The sequence below is a fragment of the Phascolarctos cinereus genome, unplaced genomic scaffold, assembly GCF_003287225.1.
Source record: "Phascolarctos cinereus isolate Bilbo 61053 unplaced genomic scaffold, phaCin_HiC Scaffold_4;HRSCAF=312, whole genome shotgun sequence".
Lineage (NCBI taxonomy): Eukaryota > Metazoa > Chordata > Mammalia > Diprotodontia > Phascolarctidae > Phascolarctos > Phascolarctos cinereus.
Window position 1 is genome coordinate 390,762,936 of NW_027555847.1, and position 21,765 is coordinate 390,784,700.

General features: G+C 35.6%; 1 protein-coding gene across 5 annotated transcripts in view; it reads right to left on the bottom strand.

Annotated features, from left to right (window-relative positions):
* KIAA1328 (KIAA1328 ortholog) overlaps positions 1-21,765 on the bottom strand; it is a 495,571-nt gene that overhangs the window by 290,528 nt on the left and 183,278 nt on the right. The window lies entirely within an intron of this gene.

Here is a 21,765-nt window from a genome sequence, read left to right on the forward strand (position 1 = left end):
ACATAAAAACAAAGGCAAGTAGAATTAATGAAAGAGTAAAGATGGTTATAATTACTTCTAAGCAACAAACTATAAAAACTTCATTTCAACAAGTATTTATTAATCATCTTGATATGATAATGCCAGGAACTAGGCTAGGCATTGGAGATTTAAAAAAAATACCAAAATAAAACAGTCCGTATTCTTTAGGAGTTTAAATTGTACTATGAGAAAACACAAACAAAAAAGGAGGGGACCACTTATGATTTAATTATAAAAGCCAGTCAAGTCAACACTTCATTTTTAAACTGCAGGGCACAGAGTTGCTTGTCTAGGTACCCATTCAGGTCTTTGTATTCAGCTACCAACCAAAAAAATAAAAACCATTGCCCCCATGCACAACTCTCTGGCCCCTCCAAACTTGGAAGATGTTCAATAAATAGAAATATCTGTGGGAGGCAGGCGTTTGTGACCAGGAAAGAAATCTGTTCTTCACCTGTCATTGTAGTAATTTCTTCCCTAGTCCCTTGTCTTACAGTACATCATTTCTGAATCTCCCCTTTATATTTAATTATGCATACTGCTAGTACAAGACTCATTGTCCAAACGTATTATTCTGTATAAATACCTTAAAAACAAGTTGCCATGATTAAGGGTTGGAATAGTATTTCTTAAATGTCAAATATAGTGCCTGGTTTTCATGACCTAATCATTGCTTCTGGGCAGGTTCGTGTTCTAATCACTTTTGCCAATCATGACTGCATAAATAACTGACTGCTTCATTATTTCCATTATCAACCTTAAAAAAAAAATAAAGCCAGAAATGGCTCATAGAAGAGAAGCCACTTCTGGTAAGGGGTCAGGTTACTAAGCTTGAAGACTAAATTAATAAGGAGAGCTTGTGGAATACTTTACTCAGCATCTTACAAAAAATAATGGTATAAACAATGGTCCAAATAAGCTAATAGGTTTTCAGAGTCAATCCATCTTAGACCAGCCTGGTTTTACATTTTTGTGCATTTTGTCAGCAAGCTCCAAAAGACTGGAATGATTTGTGGTGGTCTCAGGAGCCTCTGCCAGCTATGATGTATATAAAAGGAATTTTTTATTCCAGCTGTAACCATAGGCAGTAATGTTTATAGAAGGTGAACATATTAGCCTGGACACAGGGTATGAATTTTACTCTCGAAAAAGCCGGTTCAATTATACAGCCTAAGAGTTAAATGTCAGTATTTGAAGACAAATTATAGGCAAATTCATTTAAACCCATGTTACGTGGCAGAATATAAAAACAGACAGTCCTATCTTTATCAATTTTTTATGTCCTCCTTCTTAATTCACCAGATTTCCAAATTCCCCCTTCCACTCCCCCCACCCCATGGCACAATAAGATTTCAACTCTTCATCCAAACAGCATGATTCATGTTTTTTTAAAATGTGGGTGAAATGCCTGCATCATTGATTTTAGGGGTACACTGAAAGAGCAAACAGATCTTTCTTTATTGTGATCCAATGAAAGAAAACGATGCAACAGACACAGTTAAGTCAAACCCAAGTGCAAGTTTTGCACACCCAAACCAAAGCACACTAGCATCTAACTCAAGTGAGCAATACAGCAATCACTGCAAAACTCATTCTGGGAAGTAAAGGAAGCTTTTCTTGGAAGTGTCCATGGGGGAAGTGTCCAGGGCCTTTTGGATAGCAAACCAGATTTAGAGCCACAAAGACCTGGCTTCAAATCCAATCGTTTAGATCTACAGATTGGGGGGACCCCAGACATGGCACTTGACTTCTTACGGTCCTAAACAATTCTCCAAGAAGAAAAATTGCACAAAAGGTCTCAATCTGCATCAGTAGAGAGAATTTCTTTATACATGTATAAATGAGAATACATTTATTAAGCTATACATGCCAAGCAATGTGCCAAGTGGTAAGAAAACAAATCCACAAGCAAATGTAGACCCCATACACAAGGAACTTATATGTGAGGGAGTCAAAAATATACAGGACTGTGGACCAGGGAAAGATATTTTGGTTTGGAAAGGTAAAGAGGGCAAGTAAAATGAGAAGAGAATAGGTTGACGTGCTTTTTTCTAAGACCAATGATCAAAGTTGATTGGATTATGGTTCCAGACTGGAAGGAGGGGAGGAAGATAATGACTCAAGTCACATGGCAGCTATTGAAGAGAACTGGGCAAGTGAAGCTCTTCCTATCAACAAAATCACAGGTCTAGCCCCTATTACTATAAAGAGGAAATTATATATATAATATATAAATGCAATTTATTATTAAATAAATGCACATAAACCTAAACATTTCGTTAATTAACTGATAGAGCTGATGAGGAAAGTCCATTTATACATAGCTGCTCCTGAAAGCTCAAAAACTAAAATGCCTTCAGGAAAATGCACAAATAAAGGAAAGAATGAAGAAGGATCTACACATTCCTCCTCTAAGTGCCAGGCACTGTTTTAAGCAATGCCAGAGAAAGGAGATCTGATGTGAAGAGTCATAGCAATGGTGATGTTATTCACAGGGGAGGGAGACAGGAAGGAAGGGAGGGAGGGAAACCTTAAATTATAGAAATGTGAGCTATTATTATGCGGAGGAAAGGAACACTAAAGGTATGGAGGCCATGAAAAGAAGAAGAACTTTGAAGAACAAATCTGGGGTGGGAAGGAATTGAGTATTTAAAGCTAATGCAACAATCTGGAACAACATAAGCCACACCATGACCTCTGAAGCTACTTCGGTCAGTTCTTAGTTACTAGGAGAAATAAGTAACCCAAAGAGGAGGAAAAGATAAAGACAACAGTTTTGTTTTATTTTGTTTTAAAGTTATTGTTCTTTTCCCTTACTCTTTTGGCTCTTCTTTTCTTCCAACTTTTACCAAAGATTTGGTGACAGAAATAAAACAAAGCACCAGTTCAAACCTACTGAAGATCTTCCTGTAGCCCCACAGCCTAAGAGTGGGAGTTGTAAAAGACTTTAAGCCATAAAATATTGTTGTAACCTGAATATGAGACAGAACTGATCATGCCTTGACCTCTTGCCACAAAAGAAAGCTTAAAATGGCAAAAAAAAAGGCAGTATTCCAACGCTGCTCATACTTTTTAATTTAATTCGACAAACATTTACAAAGCACAGCTGGTCTGCAGAGCACTGTGCTAGGAGTCAGAGGAGACAGTTATTTAGGTAAGAGGGATATGGTGAGCAATAGTAATACAAATAACACAGGGTGACTAAAAAAGGAAACACAAATGCTATGTGGAAGCAAGCATAGGAAAGGCATTGCTAACAGGAGGATAACGGATTCAGAAAGACATCATGGAGGAGGTGGCATTTGAATTGGATTTTAAAGGATAGAGTAGAGACTTGACAGTGAAAGAGAGGGGCATCTTGGCCATTGGGAACAGTATGAGCAATGTCATTTAAGCAGGAAAACATAGGGTATGTTTAGGAGACTTTGAAAAATTTGACAGGAGATATCCACTCGCCTTTCCCTCACTGCTGCCAGATTAAATAGGTGAAAAGTTACACAAATTCCCACTTTAGAGACAGAAGTTTTGGCAAAAAAGAGAGAATTGTTTTATTACCATGATCCACCCTGATGAGCTTAGAAAAGGGTACCTATCTTGCTCTAATACAAAGGCTAGGTAAACAAGAAGAGTTGCTGAGAACCCATCTATTCTATAATTGACAAAAAATAAGGAAATCTTTGTTGAAATTCATGCTCTAGGTCTACAAACTGAAATTTTAACTTTTAGTTAAAGAATAAAGATTTTTAACTAGGCCAAAAAAACCAAACAAACCCTAAGACAAAAATAACAACATATATCTGTCTAGTTGTTGTTCAGTTGTTTCAGTCATGCCTGACTCTTTGTGATCATAGATATTGGAATGGTTTGCCATTTCCTTCCTCAGTTCATTTTATAGATGAGGAAACTGAGGCAAACAGGGTAAAGTGACTTGCCCAGGGTCACACAGAAAGCAAGTATCTGAGGCTAGATTTGAACCCAGAAAAGTGAATCTTCCTGACTCCAGGGCAGGTCTCTATCCGCTGTGCCACCACACACACACACACACACACACACACACACACACACACACACACACACACACAAACACGCACCCCTATATATACACAAATATACATCTATATGCACAAATACATCTATGTACAAATGAACATATGTATACTTCATTGACTGTTCTGGCCAACATCATTTTAAATTCTTGAATTATACCACTTTTGAATATCTTTGTATCCATTTAATTGGAATACAGATTTTTTTTTCAAACATAGTAATCAATAAAAAGTTTCAAAGGCACATATAGCTTTTCCCCAACATTACCAGAATACAGGAACATGTTTCTACCTCCTACTGCTCCCTCTCTTTACTCTCCCCACAAAAAAAAAAATTACTATGCACATTCTCTGAGAACCATAAAAACCTGTATATGAGACCTAAATTATACAACTCAGCTTGGTGCTCACTGATGATATATGCAACACAAAATGGATTTCTGGTAATAATAAGAAAGATTGATTCTAAGATGAATTGGTTACTAGGGCTAGACAAGAACTCCACATGAATGTTCACACCTTTTTATCAAGTTGTGATCTGTGCCTAAAGTACAACCTGCTGATCTGACTTTGAAATTTTCCATTTAATTAAAAGGGAAGTTTATGGGAAACGTACAGCAGCAGTACAGGAAGGCAGCACTTTTTAATCTCCATTCTTAATCTTAAGACTCAAGGAGCTTATTCTGAATGTCACAAACATTTCCAAACAGGCACAGGACAATTAACACGTTCTTCCGAATTAAAAAGAAAAGGCAGGCTCTACCTTAATTCTGCCCTTTTTCAATGTTCATTATCTATGATCAAGGTACACAAAAGATCAGCCAAACAAATCTATCTAGTTAACAAGTTTTACAAGTGGCAGCTCTGACATTATGGGATAGATGGAGCACTGGCCTAGCCATCAGGAAAAAAAAAAAACCTGAGTTGAAGTCCCACCTTTGATAAAAGCTGGCTATGTGAGTCTGGACAAATTACTTAACCTCTCTGTGCTCTCAAGCAATGAAGACTGACTTACTAAAAACTTGTCCACCTTCATAAGTGGTATTCCTCTATCCAATGAGATCAGAGGTTTAAATTAAAAGGGAAAAAATGCCTTCTAGAAAATTTTGTATTATAAATATTTTATACATGTAAGTTGTTATAATCATTGTTGATGGGGCTCAGACATATAATCCAAAGAAAAGTTACTATACTGCTATCACTTGATTACATAACGTGCACTGATCAATAAAGATCTTTCCAGAGAACCTTCCTATAATCTCTGGTTGAGATCATCTGATTCTCAATCACCCTGGTCAACTCGTTTATATAAATCAATCCAACTAACTCAGCTGTCTGACAACTCTTTATTGGCTGAGTGCATGTAGATATACCATGGATTCCATTCTTGGATCTTAACTTCTTCATAGCCTCTGTCTAGAGATGAATGAATAAATGAATGTAGCATTTAAAGTGCTTCCTATGTGCAAAGGACTGGGGATACAAATATAAAAGTAAGACAGTCCTTTATTTCATGGAGATCACTTTCTTATGTGGGAGATAACCTATATGGAAGGTTTCAGTTCCAAGTCAGATGGAAAACTGAGACAAACCACTTCTGGTCAACATTTAACATATCCAATAGCACTTACTTATTGTCAGCCATAACTACTGCTTTGTGTTCCAAAAGCATTTCCATACATTTTAAATATGCTGCATGTCTTGACAATTTCAATCAATACCCTTCCTCCTTATTTGTAAGTATTCATCTTTCTACTGTTGCCTTGGGGCAATGAGACCTGTATTTCTTTAACATTGTGTAGTTTTGGTGGTACAACTTAAAAATTCATTGTCATCCAATTTAACTGCCAATATTAAGAGTGGCATTACATAAGTAGGTATTAATTGCTCTAAATACATTTTTTTCTATTAACCTTTGACTTACAAATGCCATTTAGTCTCTTAACATCAGTTTTCCTCCTTGATAGCCTTATGCTTTATGTGCCTTGCCTGGAGAAGGCCTGGAGAAAGGAATTTGTAAACAGGTCCTTTCACTTATTGATTTAATTTGACTTGCAGGATTAACACTCAAAGCCTTAAGTCTGTATTCTTTCTTGGTAAACATTAAGAATCTTACACTTATTGAGTAGAAATGACATTTTTATATTGATGAAGAAAACTCCCATGAGATGAAGTAGCTGTTTATTATACTTTGCGGTGGACAACCTGTCATCCACATACATCCAGTGATTAATACAATGTTTTCACATAACTCCTTTGTCTTGAAAGCCATTATCAGTTTTATTCAGAATATATGAATGTATCATAGTAAGTGTAAGACTAGATGGAATTACAGTGAGCTTAAACACTTTCCCTGGAAGATACCATATTTTATAACAATTTTTCTTTACATTATGTTGGTGATGTGTTTTCAAGATTAGTGTTTTTCCATGCAAACATCAAATACTCCAGTGTTCTCATTATATTTGTATCTATTTTACATATTTGCAGTACATGACTAAGCTATGAGTAAGGAACTGAGTCAAAGACTCTGTGACATTCAATAAAGGCAGTATAAGTATTAAATACAGCTCTTGTGTGTGGCTTATTAAATAATCACTCAATAGATAATGAGCTGCTCTTTACATGTTTGGGAATTTTTGGCACATCCTTTTTACTCCTCAACCAATACACTGTTCTCCTGTAAGTGTTTATAGATCTTTTGAGTGATACTAGCAATAAGTACTTTCATTAAAGCAAATAAACATGTAATTGGCCTATATTTGGAGTGGTCACTGGTGTTCTCATCTTTTGGGAACAAATATGTGATGCCTTGTTAAGAAAGATAGGTTCCGCCTTGCATCAGAGAGAAAACTGTTCAAATTCTTTGTTCATGGAATTCTGTTAGGCATTTGAACCAATAATTATATGGGTCTTCACTGCCCTACCATTTTTTTAGTTTTGCAAAGACGCTAATTTGTCATTTCCCCAGATGTAATCATTAGGTAGTTCATTACACTAATGGTACACAAGCCGTCTGCTTAGTTATTTGATCCAATTTTCACTTTAATCATGTTAGACTTTTTTAAGCCATAGAGATAAACAGAAATTTTCCACATTCTCATTCTTCAAGAATTCTGTCTTTAAACTAACTTCTTTGCTAGAGTCTAAAGTATAATTTTGAAAAAAATGTGTCCAACTTTTTACTTTGTTCTTTGTAGTTCATTGACTCGTATCAGTTTAACCTTTCAGCTTTTACTTGCAAGAGTTTATTTAAGTCACCAAGAATTTCTGACACACTTTTGTTTTAGGATTCTATTCTACATGTTTCTTTTTTTGTTGACTTTAACTAGGTGATAATGTTGAAGTTTCATAACGCGCATTCTGAGTAGATATTGATGTGATTTTCCAATTTCTTTCAACAGGTCTTCAATAACTGTCTAAAATGACTTCTGCCATGGCAATGGTGAAGACCTATATTCCTATGGTCACTATCCTAACAATAATCATAGCATACACTATTGTGTGCAGGTTCTGAAATGATTTTATATTGATTTGTATTTATATTATATATTTTGTATTTGTAAATAATTTTATTTTTCTGGCAAATAGCATACATTCATGTACAATGGCTATAGCTTCTACCAACTTTTTAAAATTAGCTTTGATATAACTAGTCTATTTACTGGATTTATGGCATCAAAATAACAAGGCTTTTTGAAATTCCATTCTAAGTCTATCTCTTTTTAACACTCATTCAAGATCTTGCTATTATTTTTGCCATTCACGTCATTATTAGGTAATACTTCTGGAGTTTGCATTAAGTGTAGATTTATGATGCTTTCAGATTCTTCAGCTTTTCCCACCAAATATATGTAATTCCTCAATTTGCATTCTCATCTCACCTAATATAGGTTTAAGAATCAAGGTTTCCCCAGAGGTTTCCCTGCTCTGAACTGTAATCCATTACTGTGTAACTTGGAGCTGAGGATTCCATTGACAGAAAGCAATATGAAGTCTTTGCCTGTAACTGCTAAGATGTTTCCAATTTTATTACTATGTAGATTGATGAATAATAAACACATTCTTTAGCCCTTTCTGTGTACATTTATGGTTTGCCCACGTTCAGTGGCAGAACCATCTACACTGAAGCATTATCAACAAGTGAAATATTTGTATTTCCAATTTGTTCTGATGCACTTGCCTTCTTGTAGTATCAAAATACAAAATAGCATCTCTCACTCTGCATTCCGCTGTATCAAGCTGACCAAGATGATGATTTTTTAAGTAGAACCATCTTTAGAGGAAGCTTAGAATAGCAGAGCAATGGACTCGGAGTTAGGAAGACCTGTGTTTGAATTTTACCTCAATCGTCTTCAAAAAAAGATGACTGAGTTCTAGCTGTGTGACTCTGGGCAAGTCATCCAACCTCTCTGGGCCTCTTTTTCAACAGATGTAAAATGAAAGCATTGGGCTCAATGACTTCTAAGGTCCTTTCCAAGTATCTGTTGATTAAATCCTTGGAGTAATTTAATCACGCTGGCTGGGACATTAATATAATCACTGTCATTGCCAGATCTTGAAAGGCTTTCTCTCCTACCACATTTTCCTCAGGGCACATAAGAGTGCCCACTGTACATCAGCTGGGACAGCATTCTCCCACTGCTTTACCACTTCCATATTTAACATGGATTGGACTTTGAGGAAATAATAATAATAAAACTATTACTACTAATACAACACGTAATAATTAAAGGAGTAATCCATGTCTTCCTCTGAGAAGCTGGCATTCCCATACCTGCTAAGATTAAATACTATAAAAACTGATGGAGCAGATGTAGGCTTAAAACTGAGACACTATCTTCTACTTAGACCACTTGACCACGCCATCTTCTTAAGACTACACCTAAGCCTGAATTTTCATTATCAACATTAACTATTTTGCAAATTTCATTTAAAAAATAAGTTTTTAAAAGTCATAGAATTGCACAAAGTTAGAGCTGGAAGGGATCTCAGAGACATTTTGTTCAATCTCATTTTACAGGTGAGAAATTCAACACCCAGTTTGGTGAAGGGACTTGCTCAATACCACACAATTAGTTAGTTTTTGGCAAATGGTTATTCTTAGAACCAGGTCTAAATGTCAGTAAAATGTTAAATCTGTCAGAAGTTCAGTCTCTTCTTTATAGATTCCTTTTTACACAATGCCCTGAGATGATATATATTTTATGGCATTCATGACAGAAGTTTAGAGTCAGAACTGCAAAAGCATTTTCATTATAAACCCCCCATTTTTACTTGCTTCCAAACTACTAAAAAATTCACCTTTTGTCTGAAAGTTTCCATGTTTCAGCGAGACCCAAAGGAGATTTTTTTTCATTTGGGAAGTTTGATTTAAATCAGTCCAGCCTTTTTTTGAGTTATAGAAACTAGAAAAAAACACACTGCCCATTTTTCTCCTCTCCACCTGAAGGGATTTTATTAGGTGAACTGTATAACAATGGTTAAACCTTGAAAACTTCAAATTTCAGAGAGGGAGAAATTTTTGGTGATGTTGAGCTACTGAAATTGAAACATGAAATAGTCAGAAAGCTAAATGACCTATATAGAAAGGCTGACACAAAGATGCATGAAAATATAGAGTGTCCTGAAAAACAACAACAACAACAAAAACACTATACTCTACAGAACCACAACACACAATGTATATTGAAGAATACACCACATACAGAACACTATGCTAGGTAGTGAGAGATCAACAAAGTTTTAAAAAGACCTGCCATCACCTCCTAATGGAGCTTATAGTCCACAATAGTAATAAGATACAAAAATAGATAACTACAAAACAATACTAATGAGAAGTATATTAGAGTATTGTGAAACAAAGTACCAATTTTGTCCTATGTCCTATAATAATAAAAGTATAAAAGTAGTGGATTTATAGTCAGCAGATCTGAGTTCAAAACTAACTGTGTGACCTTATACAGGTCATTCATATTCTGTGGGCCTCAGTTTCCTCATTTGTAAAATAAAAGGGCTGGACTGTGATCTCTAAGTTCCTTTCTAGTTCTGATGTCTAGGTTGGGGGGAGAGGAGATCATTACCAATACTGGGACAAAGAAAAGCTAAGGTAACATTTAAGTTAAGCTTTAAAAGATAGGCATAAATTCAATAGGCAAAGAAGGAGGTTCTTCCAAGCAGTTAATATCATAAGCAAAGTCATAGAGGTAGAAAAGTATTGGCATGTTTGGGAGACAGCGAAAAATCCAGTTTGCTTTGAGGGAGCAATATGAAATGAGAGTGAAAAGTTAAGGAGGCACAAGATTATGGAAGGACTTAAATGCCAAGCAATAGTTTGAATTTTACACTCTCGACAATCAGAAGCCACTACTGGTTTATGGATCAGACAAGTATTATGACTAGATCCTTACATAAGGAAGTTTGGAGTGGTAAGGGAGTAGAGGCAGGAAGACCTGTTTGGGTCTATTACAACAGTCTGAATATAAGAGAAAGTTCTTGGGAAGAGAGCAAGTTATAGATTACAGAAATATTGCCAGGACTTGGTAACTCATTGGACATGAAGGTTGAAAAGGAAGGAAAAACAAAATGTAACCCCAAGATTTTGAACACTAACAAATGGTTGTATCTTAGACAAAAATAGTCAAGTCAGAAGGAAGAGTAGGGCAAGAGGGAAACATAATAATCTCAGTTTCAGAAATAATGAGCTTAAAGTTCAATGACATATCCAGATAGAAATGTCATACAAACAGCTACTGATGTGGTTCTGGAGAAAATATATCTGGGAGACACTTGCATAAAGGTGGCAGTTGAAGCCATAGAGCTGAATGAAATTTGCAAAGTGACAGAGTACAGAAAGCTATTAATTCTAGCTATAGGGAATAAATGTCTAGTCTTAGAGTGACCTAATACCTACCTCTTCCAGATTATGGCTTTCAAACCAAAGCATGCTGAAATCCACCTTTTACAAAGACTACCCAAGCTCCCTTGGTCCAATCATTGTTTAACACACTCAGGATATTCATTCCTCCTAGCATTTAAACTAAATGTACTATGCTGCTATGTAAACCCATTTCTCAGTAAAGACAAAAACAGATTAAATGCTTTTCAGAGGGCCCTCCCTTGCAAACTCTCAATATGGTTGTTTCTGCTGTCCTCACAGCACTCACTTCTCATTCTTTTATCACTCCTATGATGCTCTTTTTAACCCTTGTCAGAAAGACTACTCAGGTTGCCCCTGCTAGTCATCTCACCAATGCGGTCATCTCATCACGGATGCCTAAACAAGATTATATATGGGCATGACTCAGTATAACCTCAACATGCTGGAGTGGAAAAATTAATCAAAGTGATGGTTGCTCTGAAACGTCATCACATATGAAGGATAGGACATCATCTGAGATCATCTGCTAGTCCCTCATATGTACCCCTAGGACATAGTTTTGTCTGGGGGTTTTTTCCTCCCTTTATCTTTTCTTCATTTCCAAATTTTCATTTTTAAAGATGTATAACAGAAACAATGTATAACAATCTAAAATAATCCATTTTCCTTTTGGGGGGACGAGTTGTTTTTTCATTGCAATGTAACCTAATTCTACTGTGGCTGACCAATGAAGCAAAGCCACTTGGTGACTTCATTTACCATGGTGCTTGGGTATTCACACTAAAGAAGAGTTAATGAAATGAGTTAGAATCTATAGTGCACAATTTCCTCATTTTTACTTTCAGATGCCATCTAGCTTGGTACAGGCTTTTAAACCTAATTTTTCACAGTATTTCTGAAATCAGTTTAGCCTTTCTAGACCATGAGCTGTGGCCTTGGAGAATAGCATCCCCACTAGTGCTGCAAAGAATTTGTTAACACAGATTGAAACTATGACCCAATATGAATACAGTTATAGGGATAAATTTTTTTTAAAACCTCCAAAATAGAAACAGAACTTAAAGCAGATTGAAAGGGAAAGCTCCTATAGGATGAGATCACTTCTAACACTTTAAGGTTAAACCTGAAAAAGAGGTTTTAAAAAATCTAATTTCCTATGCCTTTGAAGAAAAGTGAACACTACTACTATCACATGTAAATTACTGCTCAGAGAAAAGTAAAGTTAAGTAACTTCCATGTGGAGGTTTATTATCTAAACTCAGAAGATGCTGCAAAGACTGAAGATAATAAAACATTTTATGAACAACTCCAGTTCACTGGTTCTAATAGAACTAAGCTCCTGTGGATGTTTAGCAGAATTATAGTGAAGAAACTGGTCAGGAACTAGATCCTCACTTGCGACATCTCAAAGGGTTATGGAATGGTAGAAGAGCCTAATACACTAAAAAAAAAAATCCAAAGTTTAAAAGTATCATTAAAATCAAGAAATGAGGCTTTTACCTTAATATTTTAATGCTATTGACTAGTAAATAAATGGATCTAAGAGGCAGTATTAAAGGGAACAACCCCAGAGGCCCAGTTCTTTACCCAGACGTGCTTAACAATAGAGAATTGGGCTTATTATAAAAGCTACCAGACAAGAATAGAATTGTTAAAGATGCCAGATGATTTCTGTTATCACTATTTTTCTTCAAGTTCTGTTAATGTTCTAAGCAATTCTGCCTAGGGGCAGAAACTTTCCACATGCAGTCTCTGTAGCATGGTGATTTTTCTTAAGGGAAAAGGTCTGAACCAAATCAATTTACCTGTTTTATTAAGAAGGGGGCAAGGTACAGGGAGTGTCTATAGACATGTTTTGTTGATCTCAAGATAAACATCTTAAAACAGCAAGGCAAAATAAAAAGGTGAGTCAATGTCAGTTACAAAAGAAATCCCATGGGGTAAGGGAGAGGAAGTGTAAAATTACCTAGAGTAATCTGCATCTGGAAAGCAAACAATTTACTCATTAATCAAAATGAATCCAAAATGCCAGGGTGGATGATTTGATGTGTGTAACTTTATTCTGTATCTCAAGATTCCTGGGTTCTGGTTCAAGATCTTAAATCACTTGTATGACTATTGACCACACTAACTTGCCCTTGCTACATTTTAGTTTTTCTTTTCATGAAAAACCAATACTAAGATAATATGAGTGTTGCCAGAATTTATAAGATTCTGTTTCAGTAAACTTCAATAAGTTTCTCATAGACTAGTCCTAGGTAGAGTTTACTGATAAGGAAAATTGAGAAACAGAAAAAGCATTTTCTTTCCAGTATTATCCTAACACTAAAATTATATTTAAAATAAACTGAAACTAGAATTTTTTAAATTAAAATTTTAGACATTAAAAAGAAAGAAGATTAATGTTAATATTAGACTATAAATTTGTAGATTTGTTTTTTGTGGGATCAATCCCCATATTTGCCTGTTCAATTATAAGTGATCTGCCCAAATGTTTGTGCTCACTTAATACATACAGTTCTACTTAAGGATTTATAAAATATTTATGTTATCTTGTAATTAACCTCATGTCCCCTCTGAACTATAATCTTCAAGGGAGAAGTCGTTTTATCATACTTTCTTAAGTTAGGCACTGAGAATAATAGCTCATATTTCTTTATCATATTAACTTTTAAAAAAAGTTTTCTTCAAAAGAATCCCATGAGGTAAGCAAGGCAAGTATTAGTCCCATTTCACAGATGAAGAAACTCAGAACAGATGCAGCAAGCAATGAAGACACTCAATAAATGTTTTTCAATGATGAAATTTCTCGTCCACTTAAATTTTTAGGTTGGGCTTTAACATGCACTCTGAACCATACACAATGTGAATTGTGGGTAGAAATTGCTTTATAAAGCATACCTGGACTTCCTCAGATTATTTTAATTGGTTTAAACTCATAATCTTGTACAAGACTCTGCATTTAATACAGAAAAGTTACAATGCCCAAATAAAGTTTTAAAACCTCACTACTGTTTAGAGCATTATCGTGATGTTGAATCTTTCTCATAAAGAAACTATGAATACATTCGTATTCCATTAGAAAGGAAATTAAATTTACATTCGTTGGGAATATGGTATCATAATTAGTTCATGACTTGATTACACTCTGAAGTCAGTCAAGACTACTTATGGTGCATACAAATTAGCTAGGTTATTGTTACCTTACGTAAAGCAAAAACTATATTATTTTCCCTTGGCTACCATTCTTTCGTAAGTGTTGTCTACCTGCGGAAACTAGTATTTAAGCTCCTTGAGGGCAGTGATTGTCTTTCTGTGGGGTCTATATTTCCAGGCTTAGCACATAGCAAAATGGCTAATAAATGTTTTTCTTTAATTCATCATTGGAATAACTGCATCTCCCTCCCTTCTTTGCAAATAATAGCTTTTGAACTCTGCATATAATGTCTAACTTGTTTGCTGAAATAGTTCTTTTCTTTTTTTTCTTCCTTATTATAGGTGAAGGCTCTTTGGGAGGGAAAAAGGAGTATATTGTGAGATATATATGATATAAATGCAAAATGTATGAATATTTTTTTAAGTATTAAAGTTAGGGGCTAGGCTAAGGTAGTCTCTTTTAGCTTTCAGTTGGTATATGTACTATACCAAATTCTAATTTCTTCTGTTCCCCATCTGGCATCAATAAGACTACAGAAAGATAACTTACAAATTCAGTCTTGTAATCAGCACAATGAGTTGCTTAAGAAATAATCTTTCTATCTCCACCTATAACACCTGTGCAGTAACTGTTAAAACTGACTTGAAAAGCACTAAATAACTTCTTACATTGGTAAAAATTACTGAAATGATTGATTTCTACGGACAGGATAAAATTTACAATTGCTACATTAGATTTAAATGATTAACATTTTCAGTGGTCACAAACCACTTTCCTGTTATTATATTTATTATTCTGCAATATATACCTTAGAGACAGCTAGGTGGCTCTCTGGATACAGCGCTGGGCCTGGAGTCAGGAAGACCTGAGTTCAGATTTGGCCTCAGTCACTTACCAGCTGTGTGACCCTGGGCAAGTCAGTTAACCTCTATTTGCCTTGATCCACTGGAGAAGGAAATGGCAAACTGCTCCAATATCTTTGCCAAAAAAACCCCGCTGACAGTATGGTCCATGGGTACCGAAGAATTGGACACAACTGAAAGACTGAAGAACAACGATATACATCTTACATACAACGACAGAAAAGAATTCAAGAGTCACTACACAACAACCTATTGAAACGTACCAATATTGATGGCTGAGCAGGCAAAAGGACATACTAAGGAAAAATTTAAAGCGGATAAGCAGCTCTATAACTAATTAATAGCTTTATTCTAAACATAGCCAAAATTTTAGTTTCTTTTTTTTTAACCTTAAGGTACATAGCAAAGAATTTGAATTGTTCCCCATATAATAATCAAATATTGTGAAGCTAGCCTTATTATTATCAATGACAGATAAAGTTCCAAACTTGTATTTACATAGGAAATCTTTGCAATTCCTGTCTAGGAATATTGTTAACTTTCTCGCCTCTAAGCAATGGAGGGTTTTTTTCATATATAATTTTTAAATGGTGACAGGCTATAACGCATACATTTTGGCAATGCAATATTACACCTGGGATAACTGTCAATCAATACAAGCATTTATTAATCACCTACTATATTCCAGCACTGTGCACTGTATCTCAATGGGATACAAAGCAGATAAAAGGAAAGGTAAACGAGCAACTAAAGTCTAAATGGGTTTTAGGGATTTATAAATGTCCTCTGGCATGTCCTTTCCTGCTATTTTCCTGCCTGGATCTCTGTAGATGAAATATCTTTGAGAAATGATCAGGAGATACATTATGTCTGTGTTTGTCCATCTAACTGACAATTACATCTCCATTCTAATCAATAGTGATAATTCTAATTATTCAACAAACATTCTCACCCTCCCCAAAGCCAGGCTCTCTCAGAGATATACCCATTTTCTAGCATGTACAGGAAAATGATTAAAAGTGAAATGTGAGATCTGCTGTGTTGGCACAAGACAAAGCCAGAGAAAAGGCTACCTCCCACCGCTAAAAATGTTCAGGGTTTTGTTTTTTCATTATTTTTATATATTTCAAATACAAAATTAAAACAAATAAAAGGAACACTGCATAATTTAGCTGTCATATTCTATCAAAATTGCTCATAATTGTAAACATAAAATGATAATATTTTACCATATGTGCATCTGCAAAAGGAAAGAAAGAGCTGTGCATTTCCAGAGAAATGTGGACCTACCGCCCCCCCTAGTGTCCAATTGAATAAATTGCAAGAAAATACAGGTCCAACTCTAGGAGGAAATTAAAACAAACAAAAAATATTAAATGTTGAAACTTGAAATTACTTTCCTACATAACAGGTTATACATGTATTCTCTAAGATGATGGATGAATCTCAAATTCTTTGAATGAATCTTAAACCTTCTGCAACTATATTAATTCACATACTCCTCCTAAAGGAACTTAGACATTCAAGTTTGTCTCTAAAATGGCTCCCCTCAGTTGTAGGTCTTTGTCAAAATTCAGAGAAAACCTCTTTTATAGTAGCACTGTTACTGTTTCCATTCAAGCTATTAGTCATACCAATAGTTCTTGACACTCCAGCAGCTGTGTTCTCTGCTCTAATTTGACAACCAAGCTCTCTATAAGTGTCGAAAGAGACAGAAGGTACATTTTGCCTGGGGAGGAATAAGCTATCTCCAAAAAGAGTCAGGGGTTCCTAGTGTTCAAGCCTGAAAAACAACTGAAATTAGCTTACTGGATGCATAAGAACAGGCATTAGTAGCTAGGGTTTAGGGCAAAATACAAGCATTCAGATGAGGAAATTCCTGCCTGCAGTCTGCAATACTGTCTCCTTGAAGAGGTCCTAAGTAGATAGATGGTCAGTCATAAACTCTGATGTAGACCTTTGGAAATTGACATAATCCATCGCTTCACTCATTAGCATGCCTTTCTACGATGTGGACTGGTGACAACAGGCTTTGTGAATTGTGCATATTTTGTCAAAATGTACTTAAGCCTAGCAGTTTGTTCATTTGTATTTTAACCTTTTCATATTTTTTTTATTAAACTGTTGTACAGGTGGAGGAGGTGAGAAAACATGCTATTAGTAAGTCTGATGTGCCAAGGCAACATCCCATGTGCCATTTCTGTCCACACTGCAGGACTATCTAAGGAAAGATAGCTTCCCAGGCACCATTATTAACTCTAATTTTTAAAAATACATTAACCAGGATGCTTAAAGATTTCATTTTTTAAAAAATCATTGCTATTTTGGCAGTCTTCTTAACCTTGTTGGAATATAGTCTGTTTGCAACAAAGTTAATGAGAAACGACCAATGATTCACTATTCGAAAGGGAATAAAGATCTAATTGATAAAATCTGTCCAAGTACTAATTCTCATTTAAAAGGGTAGGAATTCTTTTTTATTCCATTAGAAAAGATGAAGTTTGCGGCATGAAAATCTGAGAGATTTACTCTTTTGGTCATATGCCTTGAACAAATCTCTTTAATTAGATGAGGATTTTTGATGAACATCAAAGAAATCACAAAGTTAGGGCTTTTGTCTCCAAACTGTGAATAAATATACCAAACCAATTTTCCTGGTTACAATGAATGAAAGCCAGTGAAGAAAAGATTTAAAACAGACTCATTATAAGGTTCATTGTTGTAGGACTATTTAATATACAAGATTAACACATCTTATCTCAGAGTTTCACTGAAACCCATTATACCCCTCATTAATACATGCATATTGCCACATCATTTACTATGCCAAGCTCCCAAGAAGTATCTCATGAAAAAGGTCCTGTTTTTACTACTTTTACCTGGGGGGCTTAGCTCTCTGACTTAAACCTGCTTTGAATGATGATGAACATCACGTGGTCAGAAAAAACTGGACCCTATTTTTTAAAAAAGCTGTTTAAACCTGACTTTTCAGGGGTAGCAATTTCCAGCAGAGTGCATACCTCCCTGATCACCATTTTCCATGGGCTCATCGAGCTCTCCATGAACTAAAAGCAAGATTCCCACAAGAATCACACATTCCCAGCACCACTTGAAAAGCCTCAAGATCTTCCAGGCATCAAATTATCTCACTAGCCTAGTTTAAACAATTTTGTTTGGTTTTGTTTTTATTTTTTTAGCAAGGAAAGAGGAAATTTCCAAGGTGTAGGCAAAACAGGCTACATAAAATAATACAAAAGGTCCACACTCCCTACTTTTGTTTATTAAGTGACCACATCCCTACTAGCAATGAGGAAGTCAAAGAGAATGAAAAAAAGACAGAAAGACTGAGGGAAGAATATATGAAGGCAAAAAATATGTCCCTAGAGTATTATAGATGAAGAGGCAGATCAATCAGTTCAAATAAAGTGTTTCATTGGCTCAAAAAAGAAAAAAAAACATGAAAAAAGCCAAAGACCATGTTTCTTTGCTTTTATCTTAAAAGGAAGAGAATGCTGGGTCCTACCTACTCCACTGAGAAAAGCAAATTGTAGGTATGAAGTGGTTCAAGAAGCCCTCAAGGTGGGGATTCCTTGTGAACCAGATTGAAGAATCTGGCTGTAATGCTTCTCAGATAGTGATTTCTTGTTTAATTTTTTGTTTCTTCCCCAATTACATGTAAAAACAATTTTAACATTCATTTTTAACAATTTTTGAGTTCCAAATTCTCTCCTTCCCTCCCTTCCTCCAACACCCCCATTGAGAAGGCAAGCAATTTGATAAAAGTTATACACGTGTAATCATGAAAAACATAATTCCATATTAGTCATATTGTAAAAGAAAGTATGGACAAATAACAAAAACAAAAAAGAAAAATAAAGTAAAGAAATAACTATGCTTTGATCTGCATTCAGACTCTACCACTTCTTTCTCTGAGATAAATCAGACGGTGATTTCTAATAAAAATGTGTTCTCTGAGAACACTGTGGGGATCGTTAACCCCTTGAGAAATAATTAAATAAGGACTTAATTTAAATAAAAACACATGTTTATTACACAGACTATATTAAACATGTACCCATGGTATATAATTTTCTTTTCCCTAATCTCCTTCCACCTAACGCATCAGCTTTTATTGACTTAACAGGTTCAGCTGGAGTTTTCCTCCAAAGAATACTAGGTACTATCACTGAGCTCTGAAAGTGAAATACCAAGAATTTTTAGAGAGAGAGAGAGAGGCATAGGGAGAGGGAGAGGGAGAGAGAGGGAGAGGGAGAGGGAGAGGGAGAGGGAGAGGGAGGGAGAGGGAGAGGGGGAGTGCGAGAGAGAGAGAGAGAGAGAGAGAGAGAGAGAGAGAGAGAGAGAGAGAGAGAGAGAGAGAGAGATATGCAGAAGAAGGAACAGAAACAGAAAAAGAGAAAATGAAGGACAACGCTAAAAGGAACAAGTAATAGAACATTCAAGGAAATGTAGAATATAAGTTCTCCTCAGACAGTTGCCAAATGCTACCAAGCCTCCCATGGAAAAGGGTCACATGGGCTAGAAACTCCTGATGAAGCAATTTTAAATGGAGTTTTGTCCCCCTTGCAAAAGTCTCTGTGTCTTTTAATCATATATTTAACTTTATTCTTTTAAATACTAAACTTTCTCTTCTTTCAACTTTCTCAACAGTTAATCTTCCTCTAACTCAGGGATTCTGACTTGTTTTGTGTCAATGATCCCTTTGACAATCTGATGAAGCCAATGGACACCTTCTCAGAATACTGTTTTTAAGTGCACAAAATAAAATGCATATGGTTATAATTTAAATCAGTTATATTGAAATAGTGTTATTCCTCCTATCAAAAAAAAAAGTTCACATACCTCAGGTTAAGAACCCCTGGCTCTAACACTTCTTTTTTTATACTCTCAAATCACACATACAGCTAGTGACACTTAGAAAATTAGAGCCTAATCTTGTGTACAGTCCCATCCTACTTCCTTCTCTCTGTGGCTAGATGCTCTATTTTTTAACTATATAAGAACTGTTTTGTATGCTATCATCTCCAGTGTGCTTTGTTACATCAGCAAGTAAGGGGATGTCTGAATTTGCTACAGGTCACAATAAAAGTTAAGACCTGCTACATTCAAAGACCAAGTACATCTCTTCTGAACTGCCCTCAGGTGTGAAAAATATGGCAAAATAATTCTATTCACAATGGTGCTATTATATTAGGAATGAGGAAACCAAAGGAAATAAATGAGAAACTCAGAGGGCACCTTAAGATACCCACACGTTTAGCCCATTTCTTCTGTAATGGCCGTGCTGGCTAACAGAGTAATCCCTAATGTCCAAACAGATAAGGCCTGAGAAATAAGTAGTATACATTAAAGGGGAAAGGGGGTGGGAGTTGGGAGGAGGTAATGGAAATCAACTAAAATTTCCCATTCTGTTCCTCCCTTCTAAAGAAATCTTTATAAAAAGACCAGCAGATATTTCTTCAAAAAGAAGATAAAGAAAAATAAAACTGCACTCTTCCCTTCTCCCCTTGCACCAATAGTTGGGAAATTATATAAATCCATAAATAAGGGTCCATTTTCTGGGTACCTAACTTAAATATTTATGTAGCAACTAACCAGCAAAAGTTACAAAGTATTTTTTGAATGTAACATGGCACTGAAGGTTAACTATATAAAATCTTTTTTTTTAAAATAATTAAATTGTGAATGATGAGGAGTGTTTCTATTTGGGACCAGCATTCCTGAAAACATTGTTGTGTAAATGGGCACAATCTAACTACCACATTAGAATTAGATGAAAGCAGGTGCCAGAATTTAGACCTCTTTCCTAAAGCTTATTCAATTAATAGCGGGAGGGTGATTTACACAGTGCAGAGTATCTTCACTAACAAACTCCAAAATGGGATCTGAAAAAAAAGTCTAAAAAAGCATGCTGAATAGAAACAATATAAATCCATTTTCTGGCTAAAGGATCTAGTACTTGTACCTAAATTAAGGTACGATGAAGTAAAGTACCTAGGATCAAAGAATTATACTTATTAGATTGAAATGAATACTTCAAGGAAACCACAATTACAATTTTTATCACTTTCCTAAGTAGTTCCCTTTTATAACACTATCCCAATAACTATGCTGTTCTCTGAATAAACCCAATGTTTTCACAACTCACCACCACTTCACAACAGAGGAAGTTCAATCATGACTTGATTAAAACAATAAAATAATGCATACAACAGAAATGCCAAAACACTACACCCCCAACTCCACAGGGAAGAATTTCACTAGGGAAGAAAAAGTGATTTTTCATGGGAGTTAAAACAGGTTAACTGAAAAGGCTATAGGAAACAAATAAACAGATGTCATAGGTCTAAAGAACTGTCACTGTACTCTGGCAAATCAATATACCCTCACTTTACACAAAGGAAATACAGAAGTCCCAGCCAAGATTGGACCCTTGTCCTTTATTGTACCAGGACCAGAGAACGCAAGGTCACTGCAGAACTTGCAGAAGGTTCTCTGACTCCCTAGTACGGTCTAGGGCAAACCAAAGGTACTGGTTACTGAAAAAAAATGCTTAACATTTTTAGTTGCTCTTCATTGTATACTCCTGGATCTAAGAGGCAAAGGAAAGGGTGGTGTAAAATGTTCTTGTGCAGATACTAAGCCCAAACGCCAAGAAAGGAGTCACAGTTAATGCGGCCATTTGACTTCAAAATCCCAGTTGCTGTGACTATCTAGCTTTAACTTCCTCACACTCCCAGAATCTCCCACAGATAGATAAAAGCTCTCAGATTGTTGTGG